At 33.6% G+C, this 12,196-nt stretch overlaps 1 pseudogene; it reads right to left on the reverse strand.

Annotated features, from left to right (window-relative positions):
• Positions 1-5,213: 5,213 nt before the first annotated feature.
• LOC148919103 (uncharacterized) lies at positions 5,214-7,073 on the reverse strand (annotated as a pseudogene).
• Between the last annotated feature and the right edge of the window lie 5,123 nt (positions 7,074-12,196).

The following is a 12,196-nucleotide window of genomic DNA, read 5'->3' on the forward strand; positions in this document are numbered from 1 at the left end:
ATATGAGTCACCGAACAATGCAAATAACTGTACAGTAGCTTTTTCTAAAAGATTCAATATACTCAAGGATATAATTGCATTGAAAAGCTTCACAATGAAAAGAACCAACCGTCCTTTTATTCAAAGCAGGTTTCTCTCCCTAGAGAGAAACCCATGTGACCACACTTGCTGTGCAACTATAACTGTAAAACCTATTCAAACTAAAACAACCAAACTTGATGCAATATGGAAACTAGTTAAAAACGTCAAACAAGAGACCACTCATACTATTCAAGCATGAATATTAGTTTTGCTTCAGTTTACATGCTATGTCATGAGTAGCAAAAAGTTCAATAGATGAAGAGGATTTGACAAACTTTATTTTAGAAACAACGGAAGACTTATTACTTGGTTCAAATCCCAAGCCTCATTTATGACCATCTCTTCTTCCCATGTTAATCATCTTGTCAATTTTTTTTTGCACCAATTGTTAAAGAAACAATCATTTCCTTTGAATTTTTCAGTTCAAGTTCAAGAGTTTTGTTGTCAGAAGTTAAAGATGCAATTAATTTATTCTGATCAGTCAATTTTTCCTGCAAAAATATCAATTTTTCGTTCATACCTGCACTTACCTTTTCGGAATCTGCATTAGGGGATTGAAACTCATTCGCAATCTTGCAATTTTCCAGCTTTAGCACGACAATGGATTTTACGAGCTCTTCATTTTGTTTGTTGAGTTTTGGAGAAGCAGCCAACAAATCATCATATTTGTTCATGATAAACTCAATATTCATATCTTCACAATCATCATCCTTCTTCGTTGGTTCATGCTTACAGTCATGATAAGTGCAATGGTTGTCTCATTAATTTTAGAGTCAGAGTCAGTGTTACTCCAAGTAGTATGCAATGCCTTATTCTTCCCATCATTTTGTTTCTTTAAGGTATTGGCACATTCTGAAAATATGTGTCCATAGCCTTCACATTCGAAGCATTAGACCTTTTCTCTTAGATTCTTTCGTTCATTTGACCTGCAAGATTTAGACACACCATCAGTATAGTCAACAAACCTATTCTTAGAATTTATACCTTTTGAATCTTGGCTCCTTGGATCCTGATTCTTGAGAAAGTTTATGAATCGTGTTGTGAGAATCGTTAATTCCTCGTCACTGCAATCCTCATTTGAACGCCCATCTTCTTCATTCACAACTTTGAAAGCAACACTTTTGCTCTTTTTAGAAGCTAGCTGTTTCATCTCATAAGTTTGTATGGACTCTATGAGTTCTTGAACTTTCAAGGTGTTCAAGTCACGAATCTCTTCAATGGCCGTGACCTTTGGTTCAAACCGTTGAGGTAAAGATTTCAAAATCTTTTTCACAACCCTATCTTTTGGAATTTTTTCACCTAAAATTGAACAAGCATTCACAAGTACACAAAGTTTAGCATAGAATTCAGAGAAAGTTTCATTCTTATCCATCGTGAGTGTCTTGAACTGTAAAGTGTGCATTTGAAGCTTGGCTCTCTTGACAGTATTTGTTCATTCATGAGTAACCTGCAAAATATCCCAAGCTTCCTTGGAAGTATCACAACCATATATATATATATATATTCAAATTGATCAGAAGAGGCAGCAGTAAATAAAGTATTTAACCCCTTTTGATTATTAGTGCTCTGTGTGACTTCTGCAGTAGTCCACTCCTATCTAGTATGGTGGATGTGCAACAAAACCAGCATCACGATCCATCATATGGTATGTTAGATCTTGCTAAGTATGTCCAGCAACCCGCTCTGATACCAATTGAAATTAGCTGTAGGATGACTAAAAATGCCTAGAAGGGGGTGAATAGGCCAATTTGAGATTATAATCAATAAATAAAAATAAACTTCGGTAGCAGGATTGATATGGCTTATCAATCCTGAAACGTGTTGAACATAAAATAAAAGAACACGCAGAGAATTATTTTACATGGTAAAACCCCACCTCTGGGGAAAATCCACATGACACCTCAGTCCAACACAAATCCACTATAGAACGATGATTACAAGAAGTACTCACACACTTATCCTAGACACATTCTAGATAATGTTTACCGACTTCTTCGTAACTCAACTTCTGTCGCGGGATGATCTTCAACACTCCTTATGTTGAACGCAATACTAGTCACGATTGCCTCAAGCACGTAGGAGGAAAACCGCAACCACGGTCTTGTTGCCCTCAACCGTATGAGTCACCGAACAATGCAAATGAGTTCAATATGAATGATTAAAGTGTTTGATAAATTACTAAGTAAACATGGAACACTTGATGATTTATCTTAAATAAATGTACAGAAGCTTTTTCTAAAAGATTCAATATACTCAAGGATATAATTGCGTTGAAAAGCTTCACAATGAAAAGAACCAACTGTTCTTTTATTCAAAGCATGTTTCTCTCCCTAGAGAGAAACCCATGTGACCACACTTGTTGTGCAACTATAAATGTATAACCTATTCAAACTAAAACAACCAAACCTGATGCAATATGGACACTAGTTAAAAACTTCAAACAGGAGACCACTCATACAATTCAAGCATGAATATTAGTTTTGATTCAATTTACATGCTATGGGATGATGCCAACTAATGCAAGATGTGAGGAAACCTAATGACTTTCCACTACAGCCAGTCTTTTAAAACACTATCTATCTAAACAAATTAATTAGACCAATCAAGTAGGAAATAATATCAAGAGATAAAATCTAATCATATTTTAAAATACTTGAGTAAAAATAATTCCAACTATAAATCCTATAATGAATGCGTGATTATGTCATGATTTACCTGAAATCAGTTTCCTCATATCGATCAAGTCACACTTCGGAAATCTAGGATTGACTATCTTGCGCCAAAACTTCTAGTAAACAATATTCACACACTAATTCCCAACCTATGCAGTTTTTAAAGAACATCACATTGTGTTTTTTATATTAAAGATCACTAACTTATTTGGTTTAGTTTAGTTTTGAAGTGGTATATCATGTATAAGGTTTGGACATATAAGGATATCAAAGTCGTTTAAGGTACATGTTGTTAGTATTCATAAATTTTATCATTTGTTCATTAGAAGGATGTCCTAATTTAGGTTTAACAAAGTAATCCTCGTAAAGTTCCATTTATATGCCATCGAGGAAGTCCTAAATGAAAGAACTGATCACATAGAAGAGTTTGAATGAAAGGCACACCTTGAACGTTATGTGCATCTGTCTATTTATACTATATCAATTACATAAGTTTGAATCACAATTGAATACAAAACAGTGCCTGTTTACAAGTTATTTATAATTTGAATTTAAAGACACAACATAACAATGTAGTAAGGAGACTATTCTTGAATGAATCAAATATTCAAATCAGATGAAGAAGTGGTTGAGATACGTGGCTTATCATGGGAAGGATGTCCTAGTTTAGGTTTAACAACAAACCACCACTACACCATAACACATCTATTACGGCGTACAAAGCACGTCATGAATTATCATTCACGACACAAAACACGCAAGTAGTAAAAGCTCTCGTCGTAAATAGTGTTCCTCAATCACGGCGTGCATGAATGTTGTTATAAAAACTTAAGGCAACGTTCCTTGTGAGTCGTAATTCAGTTGAAACAATACGACAATCTTTGCGCGTCTTAAAAGAATAATTATGGCGTGTTCCACATGCCTTATTAAATAACTAATTATGGCATAGAATACACACTGTAAAAGAGTAATTAATTCTCATTTAAGATGTTCAGTGCACGCTGTGTTTAACTTTAAATTTTTTTAAAATAATTAATTCCATGTCTGCTCCTGTTTCATATTTACAATGTACTTATATCATCTATTACTACCCTGGATACAAAATTTCACAAAACGAAAAAGTAGTATTGCAATCAAACTTGAAAGAAAAGACCATTTCATTGAAAACTATACCAATCATAATCAATTCCAAATACAAACTCTATAAAGTATTAGAGAAACACATAATAGTACTGCCAAATTTACAATTAACTTGTACACAACCTCTCATTCACTCATAATAGTGTTGCCAAACCTACAATGTAACCTATGCAAAAACCTCATGATAGCACTGGCAGTAGACATCATCTAACAGGAATCAAACTCACACTTGATTTGCCACTTGCATTTTGTTTGAAAACTCATTTTAGCAACTTAACCATTTTAATTTGCCAAAGGTAAAACCTCATAATAAAAAGGCAAAACTAAGTATGAATGTTATGATTCAATTAAGGAAAGAATTTTCCAAAGGAAAGAATAAAATCAAAACAATACAAAAATATTAGAAGACAAGATGTTAATTTTGTTTCACCTACCAATACACCTAGCATATTAATTAATTTAAAAAAGAGAACAAGAAGATAAAAAAGGAAACAAAAGCAAATTAAAAAACCGAGATAAACTCGCTTATACGAAAATCCTTGTACACTTTTCAGGAATGAGCATTTATATTTATTCAGCAAAGTTGTTATTCAATCAGAATAGGGTACGTATCTTCAATTGCTCAACATAATTTTGTTTTTACAAATTAATATAATTGTTACCTCAATCAAGAGCTAGTCGAAGGAGATGAACTTGATTGGCCATGCGGTTGTACTAAGAACTACATCTTCATTAAGAAAAAATTCACGTGTTGGTTGAAATAAAGGTTGGCCTCCTACAAGTACCTCAAGGACCCAAACTTTCCAACAATCCGGTCCAAGTGGCACAAAGTGCACATTATCTTGAGTGTTTGTTGATGATATTTCAACAAGTGCAACAACTTCTCCACTTCTTGTCCAATGTAGTAGTTTGCACTTTCTCCCTTGAAGATTGGCAAAATTACCATGATGGTGAGTAGAAAAGGCCTCAAGGTTAACCGACTTGGATAGAAGGTTGGCAGACTTAGCTTTATGGTTGGCCGAAAAGGCTTCAAGAGCATCGTTCTTAATAGCTTTATGGTTGGCATATTTAGATCTTGGTTGGCAGAATTGGCTTCTAGGCTTTCAAAACCTTGAGCATTTGCACTAACACATGGGAACTACCATGAAAATATACAATAAACGATAAACTCGGTAAAAAAAAAAAAGAATTTAAAGTCTAATAAAATGTACCTACCGAATTAGCATGCTTCCTCTTAGATCCAGCTAATAATGAATTGACAATATTTTTCAACTCTTCGACCTCTTTTTCCAATTTAATAACTCTATCATGAGTATATGTCTAAGCACCCACATGTGAAGGTTTCGCTCCAAACCCTAGTCCTCTTACCCTGCCTCGACGCTCAGGGCCATGTGCTTTGATAAGAGCATCATTCTTAATAGAGTATTTCTCAGTAGGTGTTGTATTCTTGTTTTCTTCTTCTATTTTTTTTTAAAATGAAATAGCCAAATATTGATGGAGCAATTTGAATGCCAAATTCAATCAAGTGACTAATGGAATGAACTACAAAGGAATAGATAACTATTACCAATGCATTTGCAACTTCTTCGTTTAAAAATCCACCAGATTTCCTTGTATGCCCACGAATCCATACATCTTCTCTTGTTATGCTATCAAGCGATGCACTTGCTTTTCTCTGAAAAGTAACCAATTACCATGCAATAAGATACTGCAATCAGGTGATGTACTTGTTAAGAAAAAAAAATTAATTTTACCATCTCATCTTCAAGGCGAGCATAGCCTTTATGACTCATTGTGTGTAGGATTGTTTGCTTTGCCCTCATCTTCTTGAATTTCTCACTTATCTCCTATAAATATAAGTTATAAATTGTTCAATATTATTGTAATAGAATGGAAATATTGAAATTAAATTGTTCTATGTGAAATAATGAAATAGTTTTACCTGGTATTTTGGATCCAAATGTTTCTTGATGAAACTTTGTCATTCTTCCGTACTCTTTATATTATCAGGCTTGAGTTGTCTTGCAGCGTGTTTAATACCAACAAGCTCTCCTCGTTTCCGCACTTCCTTTAGTAATTTACATCTATGATCTCACCAAAGCTTTGCCATATTTTGTAATGCATACTTCTTATGACACCCATCAACAATAAATTTATTCTAAAACAGAAAAATTGAAATTATTAGAAACAAAAACATAGCTAATTTAGACAACAAAAACATAAGGAAAACATAGCTAACTGAAATTACCTGAGCGTGCTCCCACAACTAATGCATGAAGTCTTTAGAAATATATTTCCAATTCTCTAATGTTACAGGCACCAACTCCCTTGATGTGGCACCAGAGAGAGAAGCAAACTTAGCTGCATTTTGCCCATGTGGTTGGCCTCGAGGATTGACTTCAACTAGGAGTTTCTTTCCTTTGCTAAGATATTGCAACCGTGCTCGACGCCTAGGTTTCCTGTTTTCTTATTTTGTAGTTTAAAACGAAGTACTTATATCTCAATACTAACCCACAACCTTAACAGTCAATGTGGATTAATCAATCACACTCTCTGAAAAATTGAAACTTAACAATTTTTGCCCATATTTTTGTTTTTGTTTTTTTACCAAAACAAAGCCCTAAAACACTTCTGAACAATCTTAAAAATAATTATATAAGAATCAAAATTTGAAATACAAAACCCAAAACTGAAAATTTGATAAATACACCCAAACTTAATAAATCCGCACAATTTAAATAATCAACTCAACAAAGACAACAACATCCAAAAACAAGAAATTAAAATATGACAAAACAAACTTACAAAGGGTTCAAAAAGAAATTCGAAATTCCTAAAACTCTGTCAAGGAATCTGATTAAGCTAACTTGGTGGCTTTATGTAGGTCTCTCAAAAGTCCCTAAAAGAAATTAAATATAAAAAAAAACACCTATTCACCAGATTTATAACCTTCAATATTAGAATGTGTTGCCTTTCACATCATTTGCTTGTTCAAACGCTTTCTGCTTCATATGCAAACCAAACAAATCAAGCAAATTTATTTTAATAGGAACATAAGATTTGTAGTTAATAAAACCAAAAAGTACTTGTTTCAATGCGACGTCATCGGCCTGAGAGAGACTTTGCTGTTTCTCTTGGGTATCTCTCAGGCTTGGTGCTATTGTTGGGTTTTGTCGTCATTGTCGCTATTGTTGGATCCGAGTTCATCGTCGCTGGTAGTTTCGAAGCCATAAGAGGCATTTCCGTTGGTGGAAGACGAGCAACGAAGAGGACGTTGACGAGGAATAATAATCTCTTTCATTGAAGTGTACAGAGTCAAGCCTTCGGTTGGCTTATCACTGAAGAATGAAAACAATAAACCTTGAAAATGAAGTTGGTTGGAATATGAATTTTGTTGAATTGATCACAAGAAAATGCAATAAAAGGACTAAGATCAAACCACAATAGCAAAGGGTTACAACTTGAAAACACTACCTGGGCTATAACCCACCATAGCCTTGCATGTGATTCCACCAATGGTTATATTTTGAATATAACTTACAATCCTTTCATGCCATAAGGATTATTTTTGGTTTGCTTAAAGGATTTTCATTATGAAGAAGTTTTAATTTTAGCAACCAATTAGAATATTTGTCTAATTATATCTATTCATGGTTCTTTTCAAGTTTTCAACATTGAAACAATAGAGAAAGTTGTTAAGGAGGATTTAATTTGTTTGTTGATTGCTTTATAGTTTGCTTGTGAATGAAGGGGTGTAATCAATAATATTACAATTGCTAGCATTGTAGTTTATGCATAAAGTTTTATCCATTTATCATTGAATGATATTCACATAAAGGTATGTAATTTATTTGACAACACTTGATTTTGGGAGCTTTTAGCTTTAGAATTTTTGTTTTATATGTAGATATGCATTGAGTAGTGATTTATAGTTTGTTTAACAACTTAAAGTTCATTACTGGCTTAGTTGATTTAGTTTTTCATTGATTTAATGCAGTTTTTACAGTAAAGCTTCTTGTCTATTTTAGTTTATAGTAATATGTTTTGTTTGATTATGGAGACAAGTGATGCAACTGTTAAAGGCTTTATTTTAGAATCATAAACTGGACCTAATATATTGATAGGCCTACAGTTCACATATTTGGTGCAGATGATACATTGATTTGGTCACGTCTTGGTGGATTTTCATGTGAAAAAGGATTTTGTGTATGTAATTCTAGATACCATGTTTGATTGGAATTGAGCATGTGTGTCTTTAATTCTACATAGATATTCTTAATTGACATAAGCGTATTCTCAGGGTTGTTGGTTTAATCACTTGGCCATTAAAGAATGTTCGCATAAGTTTCATATGATTATATCTAGTTATAATGTGTGTGCCCTAGTGGAAGAATATAATCAGTATTAGGACATCACACACATTGTAATTAGTTTGAAGTTGTGTTCACGTACATTGAGTTTAAGTCCAACTCATCGTGCTGCTCATAAGGTATGTGATTAAGTATCCTACTAAGTTAAGGATTCCTAGTTCCATATTATATCAGGTTTGCTTGGTGCTGAAGTAGAGTCCTATTTAAATTTGTTAATGGGAAGAATTCACTTACAATTACACATAAAATACTCATAACCCATTTCCAAATAGTATGGTCAAGGGCTTGCAGAAGGGAAAAGACTTTTATTAAATTGCTTGCAACTTTATTCTTATCGTTTAGTAAACACTCTAGTTTCTCTTTGTTGGCAAGCTATAGTTTAGATTTGGCATGTGGAAGCTTTGTGTACATTCTAATAGTCATTACAAAAGAGGTTGAGTAGTTTGTAAGCACCTTTTGCATCAAAAGGTGCATGCTCAATTTTGGTCTCTTATATGTACTATTGACACCTCCACATGCATGCAACACTTAATCTTTATATTTAGAATAAATTCATTTCTTATAATGTTATACTTAGTGACCAAACTATCCAATAAGAGTTAAGTCTTACCGCCTATATTTTACTATAAATAGAGAGAGAGAGAGAGAGAGAGAGAGAGAGAGAGAGAGTGTCTGTCTATGTGTGTGTGTGTGTGTGTGTGTGCACGCGGTAGGGAGCAAAGAGTCATCTTAAATTACTTGCTTTGGTATCAAGGTAGAGGGGTTCTTGGGGAACCTTTACCGATGTTGATTAAATTAAATCTATGAGTACTATATTATGTTTGATATTATAATTTGATTAATGTTCTTGATATTAGGTGTTTACATGTTGTTAATGATCATTATATTATTTTCTTAATGTTCACATGTTCAAATATATTAGTGATGGTTGGAACTCTTAGATTGAGAAAGTAATTATGGAAAATAGGGTCATGGAAATGATCGTTTGTGTAGTTGAGTTTGACCATTGTAGTAGTGATCAAGTTCAAGCAAGCCCGTATGCACAGTAGAATAGAATATCGGCAGTATAATTTTTGATTAGGTGATTTGGCCTTAGAGATAAATAGTTTAGACAAGATAACTAGTAAAAAGGGAATTCTATTGAGATAAGTGTTAGTTCATATGATGGGGCATTCTTAATCACAGTGGTAAAATGCATGGTCAACATCCAGATTTGCTTGCTTTACTATTTGGAAACTAAAGACGCTCGTCAAGCTAAAAACAGAGGAGTTCCCTCACTACAAAAGGTGTCCCGTGGTAGATTAATAGGTTGGCTAGAATCGAAGCTCATTCATGTATTACTATTATTTTTTTTTTCTATGTGACTATATGATTGCATTTCACTTAATTTAGTTATATCAATTTACTATGATAAGGTTTATATCCTTATTGAACTGTTGTTTCACTCACCCTTTTAACCTTGAAGCCTTAAACCCAAAAGATGGATAGTTGCCAAGCTGAGGTTGATTTAGATGAGAATGATAGAACTTTATTTATTTATGGTAGATTGTAAGATCTTGCAGCTATTTTATAAGAGGTTTATTCTAAAACCCTATTTCAACCTTTTTTATTTTACCTTTTATTTATCACGAATCGGGTTCGGGATTTTTACTATACCTCGGGTTCGGGATGTGGCAATTTAAGAACATTTTCTAGAACTGCTCTTTGACAACTCCATGTTTAATTTGGAATTTTAAATAAGGATAAGTAAGCGGGCAAGTTCGATAACCATTCAAATGGTTATCTTGCCTAATAAGCATTGTAGAGCTTCAGTCACGGCCTAGTCTCGTTAGATCATACTAAGCTCTTAAATTTGGATTTCTATATGCGTGACTCACATGAATTTGACATGTCCTTCAGATGTCTTTCTAAAGTTTTCATTTAGCCTTTATAGCAAAATTTCAATCTCTTAATTCTATGACCATCGGTCTTCTTTTGAATAGTTATTCCTTTTCTCTTCCTATGGCTAATCCTTATGGAGTCATTAAGAATCTTTTCCCTATTGGTATGGTTAATTGTGCCACTATTACTCTTGCTAAACCTTCATGGTGGCAGGGGTACTGAAATAGTCTCTTCAGTAAAAGTATTCGTTTAGCGAGATACTTGTACGCATGTGTTGTAGAAAGGTTAATAAAGAATTTTGTTAGAACACGTTGAGAAAATATCAATCATCGCCACAACCATTGTGCAAACACACAACATCTTTTGTAAATACAACTCTTCCACCAACAAAAGTAATAAAAGCTTATGTTAGTCCATGTCGAGTAAGCACATATTAGAAATGCATCAAACTATTACTAATATAGAATGGTACCACAAAACAGTTAAATTACAACACACATTTATTTTATTTTATTTTATAGAGAGCTTTAAAAAAAAAAGTTAAATTAAATTCTTTTTCCCAAAGAAAATATTTTATTGACAAGAAACTTATGTATTATATATTTAAGCAAGACAATGAGTCTCATTCGCGTCATGTTAGTGTTTTTAACACACAACGATAGAGGTAAAGTAAGACGCAAAACATCGGTCAAAGGGGCAAAACGGGTCACTTTGACTTTCAAGGTGTAGTGTGAGATTTGACCATGCTTTCAGAGGGCATTGTAGCAATTAAGCCTTCTTATAATTTACTATTTATGTAACAGTGATGTTTTTATCCATGGTTGATATCTAAGATAATGTTTATGGAGGGTAATATACAATGCAATAAATATATATAGATGTGCGATCTACCTCTCTACTAATGACTTTCTACCAGCAATCTGTGAAGATCTATCAAACATATAAGGGTAAAACACATTCTTGGTTATTGTGTTTTGCCTCAATTTTGGTCATTGTGAATTTATTTTCACCAATTTGATCATTATGTTTTCCTAGCAATTTGGGTCAACATGGTAGTTAATTAGAAAGACTCCAAATTTTCAATTTGAGGAAAAACAATCTGTTTGTTTTCGAGAAAAAAGTTGGTAGACGATTGAAAGACTTCTTTAGGCCATCTCCAACCAATAAGGCCAAACCAAAAAATCCCAAAATTTAGCTCAATTCCTCTCCCAACCCAAGAAAAGTAGGGGGTCAAAATTTGGAAAAACTCAAACTTGGAGCAAAATACCAGTCTTGCTATTGCCTGGACTAGAAAACTTTTTGATGGAGCACACTCAAGGCTGATGCAGCCCATGTGCAATAAGGAATCAATGGGGCGCTAGGTGTCGTGTTGCTGTTGTTGTAGAAGCTGTCACATCACCTTTTTTTAAAAAAAAAATTTATTCCAACAAGAACCCAAAAGAACGATTCATATTAAATCCAAGCTATTTTAATGGAAAAAAATAAGATCCAATAGCTGAAATTTAAATCCAATAGTTAAATAATATTTTAAATTAATTTAAATCATATCCAACCCCAAAACAACGATCCATATTAAATCCAAGCTATTTGAATTTTTTTACGTTAAATTGTTCAAAAAAAAATTAAATGAAGAAGTTATTTAAAAAGATTAAATGAAGAAAAGTTATTCATAAAAAGGAAAATTAGACTTAAACCATTCTTAAATAATTTAAAAAAGTTGCGGACGTAAAATTTGAGTCTGAAGGGTTAGGGGAAAAACGATTTGAGTGAGTCTGGGCAAAACCCAAATAGTTACTTTTTGGCGGGGGAAAATTTGTGTTGAGGGCGAAATGAGTTGGAGAAAGGCCTTATTGGACCCACCAAGACAAGTAGCTTGGAGAGAACGAGCTCGGGTTAGGCCCAAAGACAACGAGCTCAGGTTGGCCCAAAGACAACAAGTTAACGTTAACACAGATTCTCAAAGCCCAGCAGGCAAGATCCTCGGGCCGTGACATGGATCTTAATTACCTTTATTTTACCGATTAGAAAAAATGACAACAAAACACGCGTGGT

Source organism: Prunus mume, linkage group LG3 (genome assembly GCF_029339155.1).
Source record: "Prunus mume cultivar Tortuosa linkage group LG3, ASM2933915v1, whole genome shotgun sequence".
NCBI classification, from domain to species: Eukaryota; Viridiplantae; Streptophyta; class Magnoliopsida; order Rosales; family Rosaceae; genus Prunus; species Prunus mume.